At 48.5% G+C, this 8,064-nt stretch overlaps 1 non-coding gene across 1 annotated transcript; it reads right to left on the bottom strand.

Annotated features, from left to right (window-relative positions):
• Window positions 1-6,905: 6,905 nt before the first annotated feature.
• Window positions 6,906-6,979, bottom strand: TRNAK-CUU (transfer RNA lysine (anticodon CUU)). The gene has a single exon. It is a non-coding gene; the product is annotated as a tRNA-Lys (tRNA).
• Between the last annotated feature and the right edge of the window lie 1,085 nt (window positions 6,980-8,064).

An 8,064-nucleotide genomic window follows, 5' to 3' on the forward strand; every position in this document is an offset into this window, starting at 1 on the left:
TAGCCAGGGTGGGCAGGGGATGGTGCCTGTAGCCTGTTTGCCAGACCAGAAGACTGGGAATGGCGGCTAGGCGCGATGGATCACTTGATGATCCCTGCCCTGTTCATTCCCTCGGGGCACCTGGCAACTGGCCACTGTCAGAGACAGGGAGGATACTGGCTGGGTGGACTTTGCGTCTGAAACAGTTCTGGCCGCTATTATGTCTCCCTTGGCCGCAGCAGTACACCAGTGGGCAGTCAGAGTAATGACACCGAAGGGTTTTCTTGCGCCAGCAGTGACAGCCAGTGTCCAATCAGGGTAAACACAGAGAATGTTTCCTTGGCGCAGCTCAGTGCACCTGTGGTCATTCAGGGTAATGCACAGAAAGCGTTTCCATTGATAGAGCAATGACACCCAGCGGTCAGGTGGTGTAATGCACAGCGTGTGTCTGCCTTCTAGGAGCAGTGACACCCACGGGACCAGTCACGGTAAGGCACAGAGTGTATTTCTCACCAAGCTGGGTAATGCACAGAGCATGTTTCCCCATGGAGCAGCAGTTGACACACAGTGACCAGCAGACTTTCTCGTTTCGTGGGAGACTGAGGTGGGTAGACAAAAAAAATTGGGGGGCTGTGCCCCCATCACCTGGCCTCTCCATGCCTCTGCTCCTTCTCAGTTAAAGGCGAGGCTCATCTCCTCTCCACGGGCCAGGGTTTACAGCAATACAACCTTTATTAAAATAAAATAGTGAACAGTTTACTTTCAATAAGCTAAATCTGTCCAAAATTTAGTATTAAATCCAAAGTTCTTAAGATCCCATCAACAACCAAAACCTAAATGAAAATTTGAAACCAAAAACAATGCTTAATTTAAAACCCAAACATTAAGAAAAACTTTGTTTTTAAAAATAAAACACAGCAGGATGATAAAATAACATCAAATAAATAAGCCTGAACTCTAAAACCTCCTATAAAGGAATTGAATCCTTGAATACTGGCCAAATCTGTATAAAATATGCAGAAGTATGTCAAAACTGGTGTTGCATGTCAGCCATTCGAATCCAGCAAATGTCAATTTAAAATCTCCATTCCAACTTAAAAAACCAAAACAACCCAATAAACCAAAACAGTCACCGCCTGAAACAAACCTGCACAGAGCAAAATTAAACCTGTGCCAAACATTGGAAACAAATGATGTAAATGTCTAATTCTAACTTCTTGTTTCTTGCAGGAGGAAAGTGTTTGCACCCCAGTAACCAGGCTATCACTGCAGCTTTCCTTTCACGAAATAAGATTTTTACCAAATATAAATTGCCCTCAAATTTCTCTAAGAGAAATTGAAATTGTATCTTTGCACTAATATCCCAAGTGTGCAAGTGCATCCCCTCAGAGCAGCCCCACACCCTGAGCCCAGAGGAGAATCCCAACTAGTTTGGGCATTTGTAACCCTGGAGCCTGAAGCTGATGAGAGAAAGGGAAGTGAGCCATCTTGGAGCTTTCCGATACCACCTGCTGGGAGCACAGGGAATTGACTGAGTGACGTCCTGGCTGATTTTGACCTTGTTCTCCACCAGCAGGCTCCACTGGAGAGCTCGGGAGTGACATGACCATGGGAGCACCCTATGTACATATTAAAATCTGGCATTTGGGGGCCATTGGGGTGAAATGTAGGTACTTTTGGGGTTGGGTCCCACATGCGAAGGGATGTGGACAATTTGGAGAGGGTCCAGCGGCGGGCAATAGAAATGATTAGGAGGCTGGGGCACATGACTTACGAGACCCTACAGGCCATATCCTGTATGTTAAGCTAAGGCAAGGTTAGCATATCTATATTGTGACCTTTTACTAAGAAAGCAAAGTTGACCAGTATCTTGTTACTTAAATAGATAAGTACTCACGCCTGTCTAAGACTTTTACTTAGACCAATCGACAATGGAGAATGGCATAGGGTTTTTTTTTTCAGTATTCTACCCACAGACTTAACAGGTACAACACAAGGGAACTTATGTGCATATGTACATGTCATCAACATGCACAAACATACTAGCCTGTGAAGTAAGCGTACCCTAACGTTTTGTGGGTGAGGAATGAAATTTGGACATAGGAGGAAGGATTTCCGGTGCTTGTGCCCTATAAAAGAGGTAACCCACCTCACTAGAGCACTTCACTCTATCATTCTGACTTACTTCCTCCACTCTCTCTCTATGTACTAGCAGTAGGCTGTACTTGTTCTTAAACTTTAAGTTTCAAGGGAACTAGGCTAAGCTCCATTTCCGTAAGTTTTTATTCTTTGTTTATTAGGTTTTGATTTAAGTTTAACTTAGTCAAGTAAACCCTAAGTAACAGTAGCTTTTTCTAAGCGCTGCATCTTTCACTCAAGAATTGAGAAACCTGAACTGCAAGGCTGGTTCTGTGTCTCTTACCACCAGGTTATCAAGGAAGTGTGGTAAGAGACATTAACCAAAACTTTGTTGCATATAATGCCCTATGTATCTATTGAATAGCAGTAAAGCAACTGTAACTTTGTAACTCAATTAAATTAAATAAAATGTAAGCTAATAAATTAAATTTTCATCATATTATCCAAATTAATATTATTAGTACACCCTAAATCAGGGTACATGGGACAGAGAGTTGGAGTGCAGGTGGATGAGGGCACTGGCCCTGGGAGTGCAGGCTCTAGGGTGGGGTTAGAATGAGAGGTTTCAGGGTGCAGAAGAGGGGACGGGGTTAGGGCAGAGAATTGGGCTGTCAGGGCTCTGGAACAAGACCAGGAAAAAGAGAATTGAGGTGAAAGAGGGAGATTCAGACTATGAGCAGAAAGTGGTGGGGGAAAAAGAAGTTTGAGCTGTAGGTGGGAAGAAAAAACTCAACCCCCCTCTTATCAGGGCATCTAAGAACTAGATGAAAGACATCTCTCCCCCACTGCAATAGCAACTCCAGTGGGCCTGGGCTGAGGGGAGAACTCCTCTCCCCGGCAGCTCCAGCTGGTTGGGCTAACAGACATCTTGCCTCCACAGATCTGGTGTTCTTGGGCTGGGACAGGGGAGGGGATCCTCTCCTCTCCATTTGGGACATGGCGGGATGAGAGATGTGACAGAGCTTTACGGGAAATCATTATTTGCCTGATTCATGTGCCAGTCCTAGTCTCTGCTGACCCAAACAAGCCATTTATCCTGCATGCTGATGCCAATTTGGAGGGTTTGGGAGCAGTCTCATACCAGGAAGTGGAAGGCAAATGTAAATCTGTAGCCTTTGCCAGCTGAGGACTGTCTGATAGCGAAACTTGCTATCCCATCCACCAGCTGCAGTTCTTGGGCTTGAAATGGGCCATCACTGAGAACTTTGGAGACTACTTGTGTGGTGCTCAGTTTCAGGTATGGACAGAGAACAATTCCACTGACTTATGTGTTAACAAGGGCTAAGCTGGATGCTGCAGGGCAGAGATGGGTGGCTACTTTTGCTAGCTGTGACTTCAGCATTCAATACCAAGGATTTGGTATAATAGGGAATGTGATTTACCAGGAGCACCAATTCTTGGTTGTGGGGAGGATGTAAGCAGGGTCAGAATGAACTCTACCCTGATATCTGTTGGTGATGTGTTGTAAAAGTCTTTTGTTGCTGATGTGCATGGTCACACCCACCCGGCATTGCATGATGGGGGGTGCTTGTCCAAATGGTCATTTCGGCTGCTGTGAGATCCCCAATCTCTTTCTTATTAGGGCAGGAGTAATAAAGTGTAGTTATCCTGGTGATATGAATCAAGGACAGTAGAACGGTCCTTAACAGTTCATGCTTTTGGGAGTCACCCGAACCTACATATATCTCATTGGGCAAGGGACATGGGTTCCAAAGCATAGTGAAATAAAAAAGGTTGAAAATGAATATTTAAATTTAGTACTATGGGTCTTTTTTGAAGTTTCTAACTGCAGATTTTATGTTTTTTTTTTCTAGTTTAAAAATAAAGCTCTTTGTAATTGTATTACAAATTCAGTTCTATGCTACAGACCTAAGATCACTAATAGTTAAGTATAAATTTTAGATGTACTTAGAATGGGGGGTTCTGATCTCACTTACACACTGAAAGTTGTAAGCAACTTCACAGTTAGGTAAAATGCTCTCTTCCACTCTGACTGCATGGAAATTTTGTAGGTTGGACTCAGGGAATGCAGCTGGGGGACAGGACTGTTGTGGCACATACCCCATTTCTGCAACCAACATTTGCTACCTCACTCCATAATGCCACACACAGAGCGACCTTTTACCTTTCAGAACCAGAATATATCACAGAAGAGATCTAATAGCATAAGCTTAAGGTGAGGGACTGTAGCACTAACAGCAATTTTAAGAGATTCAAAAATGTCTCTGTCTTTACACACCAGGAACAGCAAAAAGGAAATCAACTACAACAACCACAGACAGCTAAACACCCATTCTTACCTCCCACATGCTTTTGGCATTTGGAACACATACCCCTTAATGGTGAGTACTTTTCAGGTGAGGGTGAAGCTGAAGGCTTAACTGAAAACAGTTTAAGAAGTGCTCCCGTCTCTGGCACTCAGCTATCCAGCTCCCAATGGGGTCCAAATCCCAAATGGAGCCCTTTTACCCTGTAGAAGCTGTAATATCCTGTGACCAGGACAGCTGCCTAGCAGACTGCGCATCTGCCTGCCAGCGTGAGAGCGCATAAGGTGCTAATCCAGATAGTGATGGCTGGGTGGCAGCGGTCATGAAAAACCAGCAGAATGGTGCAGCAAAAGTGTGCTGGGCCCATAACCCAGAGATTAATGGATCAAAGCCATCCTCTGCTACATGTGTGCTTGCTTCTTTTCCCTCAGGGCCTTCCAGCAAGGCAGTGACCAGCAGAGCACCAAGAGCCTAGGCCATGAGGCTACCTGGACTGAAGGCAAGAGGCAGGCCTGGGTATGGCGAGGGCCTCCTGTCCTGGAATGAGGCTGCAGTACTTCCTGGTCCCCTTTTCCCACCCACACTGGCAGGCAGCGTGTGCTGCGGGAGAACAGGAAGGGGAGGCTCTCGGGACACCAGGCAGTGCTGTGTGTGTGGCTGTCAGGGGAAAGAGCCTAGGCTCCTGACTCAAACTGCCATTGACTGGCGTGGCTCTGCACACCGTCAGCCAGGGCAGGCCAGGCTGCGGACGTGACTCAGGCGTGAGCAGCATGGCCGCGCTTTCCTGACAAGGCGTGAGGCAGGCCAAGAGCTTTGCACAGCTTACAGGGAAGTGGGAGGGAGGCGTCTTTGAGCCGGCGTGTCTCGTCTGCTTCTCCTTTGCCACTTGGGCGGAGGCGGAGAGAGAGCGAAATGTTCCTGGCTGAAAGTTTTTGTGCTCGGCCTTGAGGATTAAACCTGAGCCTCTGGAACAGCTGCTGGGAGATGGGTTTCTGAATGACATCCAGCCCGGTCTTCGGGCCACTAGCTGAACGCACTGAGGCCAAGAGGCAGCAAAATGGGACCTTTGAGGCTCTCCGCAGGCAGGGCCAGCTTTAGGAAGTGCGGGGCCCAATTCGAACATATTCGGCGGGGCCCCGGCAGGGATGACTGAAAAAAAAAACCATGTAAATAAAAGCCTTTCATTTCTTAGCAGCCGGCTCCCTGTAAAAAGTTCTGATTTAAGGGATGTGCCACAGTATGTATTTTTTGTACCAATAGGGTTACCATACATCCATATTTTTAAAAATTTCTCCCAAATGGTCTATTTAAGAACCAAAAAGCTGGACATGTCCAGGAAAATACGGATGTATGTTAACCCTACCTAAAATTCTTTTTTAAAAAGATGGGCCTGAACTAGAAATGAGCTCCGTTTCACATGTGTGGGTCCCCGCCACTCCCTGGGGGTGTGCTAGGGTGACCAGATGTCCCGATTTTATAGGGACAGTCCCGATTTGGGGGGTCTTTTGCTTATATAGGATCCTATTACCCCCCACCCTGTTTCAATTTTTCACACTTGCTGTCTGGTCACCCTAAGGTGTGCACATGTGTGGGTCACAGCTGTTCACTGCCCCTCTCATTGCAGCGTGTGTGCAGGGTTACTGCCCTGGGAACTGCAGGGCACCAGTGGACATGGGGCTGGCTGGAGGCAGGGCAGGGACTGACTGGAGGTCGGGTCTGGCTGCAAGCAGGGCAAGGCGTGCGGGGCTGGCTGCAGACAGGACAGGGGGTGCAGGACTGGCTGCAAATGTGCTGGCTGCAGGCAGGGCAGGGTGTGTGGGACTGGCTGCTGACAGGGGCTGGCAGCAGGCAGGGGGATGTGGGGTGGAGTGGGCTGGTTGGCTTCAGGCAGGGCCTCAGGGGAGTGCGCAAGGGTTGGCAGGCCTGGAGACAGAGGAGTGTGGGACTGGCTGGCTTAAGGCAGGGGAGTGCGGCAAGGGTTGACTGGAGACAGGGCACGGGGTGCGGGGCTGGTGCAGGCAGGGCAGGGGGTGCAGCAGGGGCTGGCTGTGGGCAGGGGTGCGGGTACAGGGGGTACAGCCTACCCTGTACGGTAAGTGCCCCCTCCTCCACCAAGGTAGCAGCAGCAGCCCAGGGCTCGGGGGCTATTTAAAGGGCCTGGGGCTCCCCTGCTTCCACCGACCCCAGCCCTTTGAATAGCCGCGGGAGCCCTGGGGAAGTGGCGGGGCTCCGGGGGCTGTTTAAAGGGCCGGGGGCGGTAGAAGCAAGGGGAGCCCCAGACTTTTTAAATAGCCCCCAAGTCTCCAGCAGTGGGGCTCTGGTGGCAATTTAAACAGCCTGAGGCTCCAGTCCCTGCTGGGAGCCCCAGGCCCTTTAAATTGCCCCCTGGGGAAGTTGGGCCACCCTAGTACAGTGCACCAGCAGGGCTTGGGTGCGGGGCCCGATTCAGGGGAATTGGTTGAATTGGCCTAAAGCCGGCCCTGCCCGCAGGAAAGCAAGGAAGTAGCACAGGCTTATCACTGTCCCTGGGTGGGCTTGAACCACCATCCTTTCAGTTAAGAGCCAAATGTGCTGACCCATTGCACCACAGAGACACAGACAGGCCAGGCTGTATGGAGCACAACAGTCAGGAATCAGCTCAGGGTCCGGTCTAGCACATGCATGCAGTGGTTAGACAAGCAACAGCAAGGAACTGGACTGGTGCGGAGTGAAAGATCTGTGGGAAGGAACCGAAAATAGTACTGGGGCTGCAGTACAGGGCTTGCATACACTTTCTTTGGCCTGTTTTGCTGGAAGAGTTAGCAGGGCAAGCTTGTTAGTCACAGGTAAGGGGGTGAGTTTATGCAAATTCTGGACTCTGGGACCACAGCTGGGGTGGCACATGCACCCTCTCTGCAACCAACCTTTGTTATTTCACTCCATAACAGCACACACAAAGCAACCTTTTACCTTTCAGCACCAAAATATACTGTAGAAGAAATCTAATAGCATAACTTTAAGATGAGAAACTTCAATACTAACAACAATTCTAAAGATATTCAAAAATACCTCTGTCTTTAGACACCAGACACAAAATCAATCAGACCAAGAACAAACATCTATTCCTATTTCCCACACACTTGGGTAGGGGATTGCGTTTGGAACCCATACCCCTTAATGATGAGTCCTTTCCAGGCGAGGGGCAAGCTCTCAGGCCTCAAATGCCAGGTACAGTTACTCTCTCCTTGATCCAAACTAAACAGGAAAATACACTTGATTACTCCTGCCCCAATAACAAAGAGATGGGGGATCCCACAGCAGCTGAAATGACCATTTGGACAAGCACTCCCCTCATGCAATCTGGGGTGGGTGTAACCATGCAAATGACATCAGCCCCAAAAGGCCTTTACAACAGATCACCAACAGAAGGCAGGGTAGAGTTCATACCGACCCTGCTTAAACTAGATTGTGGCAAAGATTAAAAAACACTGAATGTTAAAACTCACCAAACGCGGGTGAATCCATTCTCATTGTCGTACCCGCTTCTTAAACTCCACACCTGAACGTAGCCCTCACATGGACAACATACCCTCCTAACTCAGTGTCTGTACGTTAACCTTTTACCCCCAGTCAGGGCTATGGCAGATTCTGTATTCCTTACGCCACCCGATCTTAAACCGAACTTCGCACCCCTTGGGTA

This window comes from Gopherus flavomarginatus, chromosome 3 (genome assembly GCF_025201925.1).
Source record: "Gopherus flavomarginatus isolate rGopFla2 chromosome 3, rGopFla2.mat.asm, whole genome shotgun sequence".
Classification (NCBI taxonomy): Eukaryota; Metazoa; Chordata; order Testudines; family Testudinidae; genus Gopherus; species Gopherus flavomarginatus.